The sequence below is a fragment of the Berghia stephanieae genome, unplaced genomic scaffold (genome assembly GCF_034508935.2).
Source record: "Berghia stephanieae isolate SIO BIC M18660-M18661 unplaced genomic scaffold, UCSD_Bste_1.3 scaffold2661, whole genome shotgun sequence".
In the NCBI taxonomy this organism is placed as follows: domain Eukaryota; kingdom Metazoa; phylum Mollusca; class Gastropoda; order Nudibranchia; family Aeolidiidae; genus Berghia; species Berghia stephanieae.
Window position 1 is genome coordinate 1 of NW_027623802.1, and position 9,284 is coordinate 9,284.

The 9,284-nt window shown below is 61.4% G+C and overlaps 1 non-coding gene and 2 pseudogenes across 1 annotated transcript; all 3 read left to right on the plus strand.

Annotated features, from left to right (window-relative positions):
• Positions 1-5,153: 5,153 nt before the first annotated feature.
• On the plus strand, positions 5,154-7,193 carry LOC144961492 (small subunit ribosomal RNA; annotated as a pseudogene).
• A 205-nt stretch (positions 7,194-7,398) lies between these two features.
• LOC144961491 (5.8S ribosomal RNA) lies at positions 7,399-7,554 on the plus strand. Its single transcript, XR_013643179.1, has one exon. It is a non-coding gene; the product is annotated as a 5.8S ribosomal RNA (ribosomal RNA).
• Positions 7,555-7,876: 322 nt separating this feature from the next.
• LOC144961493 (large subunit ribosomal RNA) lies at positions 7,877-9,284 on the plus strand (annotated as a pseudogene; the record flags this gene model as incomplete).

Below are 9,284 nucleotides of genomic sequence, written 5' to 3' on the forward strand. Positions count from 1 at the left end.
GCCGGAGCTCCCGCGTAAGCCTCGAGCCGAAAAAAACTTGTCGAGCGCATTCTTACGGCGAATGAAGAAATAAACCCACCACCTATGATCGCACCGGGACCTCCCCATTGCCGACCGTTTTGAATTCGTTCCGGGCCCTCGTTAGGGCTTACGTTCCGCTCCTGTCGGAGTGGCTGCACACGGTTCCCGGCCTCCAGTCGGGGCATCCCTTGGGAACAGATCCCTGGATCGGTTTACGAGTCCGATCTCTGGGCACTGCGGAGTTGCGGGGCCCAGCCTGGGGAATCAATTGCCGCGTTTTGAGCTTTATCATGATTACGCCTCTATTCGAGCTTACCCCGGTCCGGGTAGAACTCCCTCCGGTAGACGCTCTGGGGGGACCGGGTTACGCCCTCCGAGCCGAGGAAAAAACTGGGTCGAGATTCTTACGACGATGAAGAAAAACCCCCGGAACCCTGGGACTTCCATTGCCGTTGAACTTCGGGCTCGCAGGGCCCTGTACGCTGACGGGTTAAAAACGCCGTTCCCGCTACTTCGCAGGGCCGATGACACTCGGCTCGATCGAGTTGGCCCACGGGCCGCAACCCTGCCGGGTTCAAATCCCGCTTGGGACTTTATTCATACGATTTTATCGCCTCGTCGATTCGAGGCTTACCGCACGGCGTCCATGGGTAAAGCTCTTCGCTACGCGAGAAGGACCTAGCGCCGGGACGCTCCCGCGGAAGCCCTCCGAGGGCGAGAAAAAACTTTGGTCGAGCATTTCCTCTACGGGCGAATTGATGAAATAAACCCCACCTATGATCGCACCTGGGACCTCCTCATTGCCGACCGGTTTGAACTCCGGGCCCTTCCGTAGGGCCCTGTACCGTTGGCGAGTGTTAAACGGCTTCCCGCTACTTCGTAGAGTCGGGCGATCGACGACTCGGGCTCGATCGAGTTGGCCCACGGGCGGCCAACCCTGCCGGGGTTCAATCCCGTTTGGGAGCTTTATTCCTACGATTTATCGCCATCGTCGATTCGAGGCTTTAGCCGCACGGCGCCCTGGGTAAGAAGCTCTCGCTACGGGCCGAGAACGGACTCTATCGCCGGTACGCTCCCGCGGTAAGCCCTCCGAGGGCCGAGGGCAAAAAACTTGGTCGGGGACAATTTCCTCTACGACGAATTTGATGAACCGAAACCCTACCACCTATGGATCGCACCTGGGACCCTCCCAGTGGCCGACGGTTTTAAACTTCGGCCTTCTGCCCTCTCTGGCGAATTGTATAAACCTCCCCTATTCGCAGAGTCGCGGACCTCGCCTGATCGAGTTGGCCCACTCGGCCAACCCTCCGTTGAACCGTTTGGACTTTGCATAGATTTACGCCCGTCGTTCGAGCTAGCGGGCGTCCCTGGGTCGACTCGCTCGGCCGAGGACGGACACCTGCCGGGTCAATCCCGGGTAGGACCTTCAGCCAGGGAATAACTTTGTCGACGGCTTTCCGCGATGAATGAATACCCACGCTAATAGACTCGCACCGGACTCCATTGCCCACCGGTTTGAACTTCGGGCCCTTCCCGAGGCCCTGTACTGCTTGGCGAGTTTAACCTTCCGCTCTCGCTAGATCCGCGATCGACGATCGGCCTGGATCGATTGCCCGCCGGCCAACCTCGGGCAAATCCCGTTTGGGCTTATTCATACGATTTATCGCCCGTCGTTCACTTTACGCGGGCGTCCTGGGTAAGAGTCCCGCTACGCCGAGAGGTCAGCCCGGGCGCTCCCCGGTTAACCCCCAGCGGGAAACTGTCGAGCGCTTTCCTCACGAGCGATCATGAAATAAACCCACCCCTATGATGCACCTGGCCTCCTTGCCGCGGTGAACTTCGGGGCCCTTCCGTTGGCCCGACCCTGCGGAGTGTTTAACGCGTTACCCTACTCCTAGATGGCGACGACGACTCGGGCTCATCGAGTTGCCCACGGCGCCACCCTGCGCGGTCTCCGTTGGGAGTTTATCTACGATTTTATCGCCTCGCATTCGAGGCTTTACGCACGGCGTCCCGGTAAGAAGCCTCGCCAACGCCGAGGTCAACCCGGAGCTCCCGCTAATCCCCCGGCGGATTGGTTACCGCATTCTCCGGGTAATGAAGTCCCACTGATCGCACCTGGAACCTCCTGCCGCCTTGACTCCGGGCTCGTTAGCCCGAGCGCGGCTTGGCGGTGTGTTAAACGCGTTCCCGCTACTTCGCTAGAGTCGGGCGATCGACGACTCGGGCTCGATCGAGTTGGCCCACGGGCCGGCCAACCCTGCCGGGGTTCAAATCCCGGTTTGGGAGCTTTATTCATACGATTTTATCGCCTCGTCGATTCGAGGCTTTACCGCACGGGCGTCCCTGGGGTAAGAAGCTCTCGCTACGGCCGAGAAGGACTCTAGCGCCGGGACGCTCCCGCGGTAAGCCCTCCGAGGGCCGAGGGAAAAAACTTTGGTCGAGCGCATTTCCTCTACGGAGCGAATTTGAATGAAATAAACCCACCACCTATGATCGCACCTGGGACCTCCCCATTGCCGACCGGTTTTGAACTTCGGGCCCTTCCCGTTAGGGCCCTGTACTCGCTTGGCGGAGTGTTAAACGCGTTCCCGCTACTTCGCTAGAGTCGGGCGATCGACGACTCGGGCTCGATCGAGTTGGCCCACGGGCCGGCCAACCCTGCCGGGGTTCAAATCCCGGTTTGGGAGCTTTATTCATACGATTTTATCGCCTCGTCGATTCGAGGCTTTACCGCACGGGCGTCCCTGGGGTAAGAAGCTCTCGCTACGGCCGAGAAGGACTCTAGCGCCGGGACGCTCCCGCGGTAAGCCCTCCGAGGCCGAGGGAAAAAACTTTGGTCGAGCGCATTTCCTCTACGGAGCGAATTTGAATGAAATAAACCCACCACCTATGATCGCACCTGGACCTCCCCATTGCCGACCGGTTTTGAACTTCGGGCCCTTCCCGTTAGGGCCCTGTACTCGCTTGGCGAGTGTTAAACGCGTTCCCGCTACTTCGCTAGAGTCGGGCGATCGACGACTCGGGCTCGATCGAGTTGGCCCACGGCCGGCCAACCCTGCCGGGGTTCAAATCCCGGTTTGGGAGCTTTATTCATACGATTTTATCGCCTCGTCGATTCGAGGCTTTACCGCACGGCGTCCCTGGGTAAGAAGCTCTCGCTAACGGCCGAGAAGGACTCTAGCGCCGGGACGCTCCCGCGGTAAGCCCTCCGAGGCCGAGGGAAAAAACTTTGGTCGAGCGCATTTCCTCTACGGAGCGAATTTGAATGAAATAAACCCACCACCTATGATCGCACCTGGACCTCCCCATTGCCGACCGGTTTTGAACTTCGGGGCCCTTCCCGTTAGGGCCCTGTACTCGCTTGGCGGAGTGTTAAACGCGTTCCCGCTACTTCGCTAGAGTCGGGCGATCGACGACTCGGGCTCGATCGAGTTGGCCCACGGTCGGCCAACCCTGCCGGGTTCAAATCCCGGTTTGGGAGCTTTATTCATACGATTTTATCGCCTCGTCGATTCGAGGCTTTACCGCACGGGCGTCCCTGGGTAAGAAGCTCTCGCTACGGCCGAGAAGGACTCTAGCGCCGGGACGCTCCCGCGGTAAGCCCTCCGAGGGCCGAGGGAAAAAACTTTGGTCGAGCGCATTTCCTCTACGGAGCGAATTTGAATGAAATAAACCCACCACCTATGATCGCACCTGGGACCTCCCCATTGCCGACCGGTTTTGAACTTCGGGGCCCTTCCCGTTAGGGCCCTGTACTCGCTTGGCGGAGTGTTAAACGCGTTCCCGCTACTTCGCTAGAGTCGGGCGATCGACGACTCGGCTCGATCGAGTTGGCCCACGGCCGGCCAACCCTGCCGGGGTTCAAATCCCGGTTTGGGAGCTTTATTCATACGATTTTATCGCCTCGTCGATTCGAGGCTTTACCGCACGGGCGTCCCTGGGTAAGAAGCTCTCGCTACGGCCGAGAAGGACTCTAGCGCCGGGACGCTCCCGCGGTAAGCCCTCCGAGGGCCGAGGGAAAAAACTTTGGTCGAGCGCATTTCCTCTACGGAGCGAATTTGAATGAAATAAACCCACCACCTATGATCGCACCTGGGACCTCCCCATTGCCGACCGGTTTTGAACTTCGGGCCCTTCCCGTTAGGGCCCTGTACTCGCTTGGCGGAGTGTTAAACGCGTTCCCGCTACTTCGCTAGAGTCGGGCGATCGACGACTCGGGCTCGATCGAGTTGGCCCACGGCCGGCCAACCCTGCCGGGGTTCAAATCCCGGTTTGGGAGCTTTATTCATACGATTTTATCGCCTCGTCGATTCGAGGCTTTACCGCACGGGCGTCCCTGGGGTAAGAAGCTCTCGCTACGGCCGAGAAGGACTCTAGCGCCGGGACGCTCCCGCGGTAAGCCCTCCGAGGGCCGAGGGAAAAAACTTTGGTCGAGCGCATTTCCTCTACGGAGCGAATTTGAATGAAATAAACCCACCACCTATGATCGCACCTGGGACCTCCCCATTGCCGACCGGTTTTGAACTTCGGGGCCCTTCCCGTTAGGGCCCTGTACTCGCTCGGAAGACCGTTTACGCGGCGTTAAACGCGTTCCCGCTACTTCGCTAGAGTAGTGCGATGGGAAATTCGGGCTGTTCGAGGTCGGGCTCGGGTTTGCCATACGTGCCTGGGTCGAATCTGAATTTGCACCAAAAAAATTTTTTTTTTAGTAGTCCGCAAGAGGAAAAGGGCTACCTTACCAGGGGTTTGGGACGTATAGTAGGGAAGGCGGTCGTCGGTCGGAAAAATTGAAATTGAAGCAAGGCGAGCCGAAAGGCGCGCGGTGGCCTCTGGTACACCCACGGTCACCAGCGCCTGGACGAGCGGTGGTCGGAGAGTCCGGAGTCGGTCCCAGGTTAGCTCCTCGGTAGAGGACCTAGAGTCGTGTGAGCGCGAGCGTGTCCGGGCGGTCGGAGCAGTCCGACCCAGCAGCGAGAAGGCCGAAGGGTGAACGTTTGTGCGGTAGAGTCGAGAAGGGCCGTCGGCGAAGGAGTCGAGCGCTGGAGTTCTCGGCGTCTGGGCTTCGGTCGTCGGCGCCCGTAGCCTCCTGTCCCAGCGGGTCCGTCCCGCCGGGTTGGAAATGGATACGCTACCAGGTTGATCCTGCCTGTAGTCTTATGCTTGTCTTGAGGGTTAAGCCATGCACGCCTATGCTCACCCTACACAGAAGGGGAAGCCGCGAACTGCTCAGTATATCGGCGATAATACACGGGGTGGGCGATGTTTGTCCGGACACCTGTAGGAATCCCAGAGCTAATACGTGCACACGAGTCCTCCTCCTAACGGGGTTACCTCCGCGGGAGAGGGCGCATTTATTAGGATCTTGACCGGCGGCGGGTGGTTAACGCCGCCCGCCAGGCTGAGGCGAACTCTGGGTATGTGACGACCGCTGTTAGCGGCGTGCCCGTTTGCTCGCCGTCCCATCAAATTTAGACGGCCCGGGCAAGAGCCCCCCGTGTTGGCTACGGGTGACGGAGGATCAGGGTTCGATCCCGGAGAGGGAGCCTGCGAGACGGCTACCACGCTTAAGGGTGGCAGCAGGCGCGCAACTTACCCACTCCCAGCACGGTGAGGTAGTGAAGATAAATGTCGGGGCTGGGCTCGCATGCGAGCCTAGCGGTCGGATTGAGCGTAGACCAAACACGTGCCGTTGATGACCTATCGGAGGGCAAGCCTGGTGCCAGCAGCCGCGGTAATTCCAGCTCCGATGGCGTATGTTGTAGTTGCTGCGTTTAAAACGCTCGTAGTTGGATCTCTGAGGTGACGGCAGCGACAAACCGCGGGTGACGTTGCCCCGGCGATTATGCACCGTCGTGGTTTTGGGGATGGAGCAAGCGGTGCCTTCCGGTGCCGCAACCGGACCCTCGCGACGGATCTCGCCGGGCATCGCTTGCCCGTCGCTGCCGGTTTAGTCTCTTTCCGTCTTAAGCCGTGTCGGCTTGGTACGTGGCGTATCTGGGCCGACACTAAGGTACGGGCGGTGTTCTCCCTGAATCAATTGGAGTGCTCAAAGCAGGTCGTGCTCGCACAGCTTTGCTCGGAACGATGTGATGACGCCACCGCCCCGCAATGTAACCACGGACCGGTCTCCGTGGGGGCGGTGGGCGAGGTCTATAGAGACGGCCGGGGGCGGCGTACTACCGCGGGAGGGTGGAATCCGACGATCGCGGTGGGACGAACAAGAGCGAAGGCACCGGCCAAGAGCGCCTTCGTTGATCATGAACGAAAGTCGGAGGAACGAACGCGATCAGGTACCGCGGTAGTTCCGACAGTAAACCATGCCGACCGGTTACGCGGGGACGTCCCCTGTGGGGAAGCCTCGCGAGGCCCCGGAGAAATCAGAGTGCCTGGGCTCCGGGGGAGTACGGTCGCAAGGCTGAAACTTAAAGGAATTGACGGAAGGGCACCACCAGGAGTGGAGCCTGCGGCTCAATTTGACTCAACACGGGGAAGCTTACCAGGTCCGGACACCGCGTGGATTGACAGACTGAGGCTCTTTCATGATTCGGTGGGTGGTGGTGCATGGCCGTTGCTAGCCCGTGGAGCGATCCGTCTGGTTCATTCCGATAACGGCGAGACTCTGCCCTGGCGGATAACAAACGGCGGTCAAGAGGGGTCCGTCTCACGGGTTGGGTCGGCGTTCGGCTCTCGGGTCGGGCGTCGGTCTTCCCACTCAGGGAGAGGCGGTGCCCCGGACCGCCGTCGCGCAGGCCGCGTCCTGCAGGGATTGACCTCGAGCAGTGCGTACGAGATGGAGCCATAACAGGTCTGTGATGCCCTTAGACGTCCTGGGCTGCACGTGTGCTACAGTGGTGGCGCCAGCCGGCGCGGTGTAGACCGTGAGCGTAGGAGTCTTCATGTCCGGGGTCGGTCTTCCTGCGAGTTGGGCCGTGAACTCGAATGCCACGTAGTCACGGGTCAGCATCCCGTGCCGACTACGTCCCTGCCCTTTGTACACACCGCCCGTCGCTACCTTCGGTGGACGGCGCAGCCAGGGCCCCGAGTGGCCGGCGAGACGGAGCTTCGGCTCCTGAAATCGCAGTCGTCGCGATGTCGCCCGAACTGCGCTGCCCCGAGAGGGTAAAAGTCGTAACAAGGTTACCGTAGGTGAACCTTCGGTAGGATCACGTCCGATTTCGTTTTGCCCCCAGCCCGCCCGCCCGACGGGTGAAGGGTTAAAACACTGTCCGGTGAGGCCGGGCTGCTCCCTGGCCGGGGAGCGGTCCAGGCTGATAAACGGGGCGGCGGCGTTGCGCCGCGAGTAACCGCGCGCGCAACGCTTGCCCCCCCCACCCTTTGTCGTCGTTTGGCCCTTAAGCGAGAGAAAATAAATACAACCTTTGGCGGTGGATCACTCGGCTCGCGCGTCGATGAAGAGTGCGGCCAGCCGTATTGAGTCGTGTGAACTGCAGCTGCCTCATTGAACATCGACGTCTTGAACGCAAATTGCGGCCGTGGCGTAAGTCACCGGCCACGTCCGTATGAGGGTCGGCCCTACGACGTCGCCGCAACCGGTCTTCTCGGGGGGACTGAGCGGCGCGACGTGCCGTACCGGTCGGGTCTCGGCCCGACTGGCGGCCGTAGATCGAGGGCTCCCGTCTGACCACGGAGACGTCGTCCCCACCCGGGCCTCTGGGTATGGGCGGGGGACGACGAATAAGACGCGCACCGAAGACGGGAAGCACGCACGCGATCGGCTGCTTCTTCCTCAATCCTCGGGCCTGCTCGATGTACACGCGAGCGAGGGCTTCGTGGGGTATGCGGGGAAGTAAGTATAACGACGCGCGGCGAACCCGACGGATGGGCGATCTGCCGACCTCATATCGGACGAGGTACCCGCCGAACTAAAGCATTTCAGTAAGCGGAGGAAAAGAAACCAACGGGGACTCCCCCAGTAACGGCGAGTGAAGCGGGAAGAGCCCAGCGCTGAAACCCCCTGGGCCCGTGCCCGCGGGAGCTGTAGCGTTCGGGTCGGTGTCGAGCGGGATCGGGAGCGCCGCGCGAGTCTTCTCGAGCGTGGCTTGCCCAGAGCGGGTGCCAGGCCCTTGCCGGCGGCGCTCCCTTCCGCCGACCTCGACCCCGGAGTCGGGTTGCTTGGCAGTGCAGCCCGAAGCGGGTGGTAAACTCCACCTAAGGCTAAGTACCTGCGCGAGTCCGATAGCGAACAAGTACTGTGAGGGAAAGTTGAAAAGAACTCTGAAGAGAGGGTGCAAAGCGCGTGAAACCGCCAAGGGTAAACTGGCTGAGCCGAGCGACGTGTCCCGCCGTGGCGGCTGGTCGCCCGTGCCCCCCGCGGAGGCGCCCCGGAGACGGGGACGCCTTCCGAGTTCGGGGGTCGGGCGCGTGCCCCACCACGGCGGTCTCCGCTGCCACCGGCACCGGGCCGTCTCGTCCGCGCGCCCTACGCGGGTCGTCGGCCTGCGGATCGTGGGCGCGAGTTGGCACGAGAGCGGTCGTATTCGGTGCCGTGGTCGACCGCGGACAAACGGCGGCGGTTCGCCCCGGGGGTTTCGGCCTCCCGGGCGGGCGCTCCGGTCCGTCGAAAGGTGCGCAGCGTTATTCCGGTACCTGCCCGACCCGTCTTGAAACACGGACCAAGGAGTCCGACGCCTGTGCGAGCCGCAGGTTTTCCACTAAACCCCACGGCGAAGTGAAAGCGAGAGGCCCTCGCGGGCCGAGGGCGGGATCTCTCGGGCGACTCACCGAGTCCCCGGAGCGCACCGCCGGCCCGGCGGTCGCCGCGTTGACGGCCCTGTCGGAGCATGAGTGCAGGCGTCGGGACCCGATAGATGGTGATCTACGCCTGAGCAGAGCGAAGCCGGGGGAAACTCTGGTGGAGCTCGAAGCGACTCTGACGTGCAAATCGACCGCCCGACTTGGGCGTAGGGGCGAAAGACCAATCGAACCATCTAGTAGCTGGTTCCCTCCGAAGTTTCCCTCAGGATAGCCGTGCCGACGGAACGATTTTCACTCGGTAAAGCGAATGGTTGGAGGCATCGGGGGCGAAACGCCCTCGTCCTACTCTCAAACTTTCAGTTGGCACGAGAGCGGTCGAAATTCGGGTGCCGTGGTCGACCGCGGACAAACGGCGGCGGTTCGCCCCGGGGGTTTCGGCCTCCCGGGCGGGCGGCTCCGGTCCGTCGAAAGGTGCGCAGCGTTATTCCGGTACCTGCCCGACCCGTCTTGAAACACGGACCAAGGATCCGACGCCTGTGCGAGCC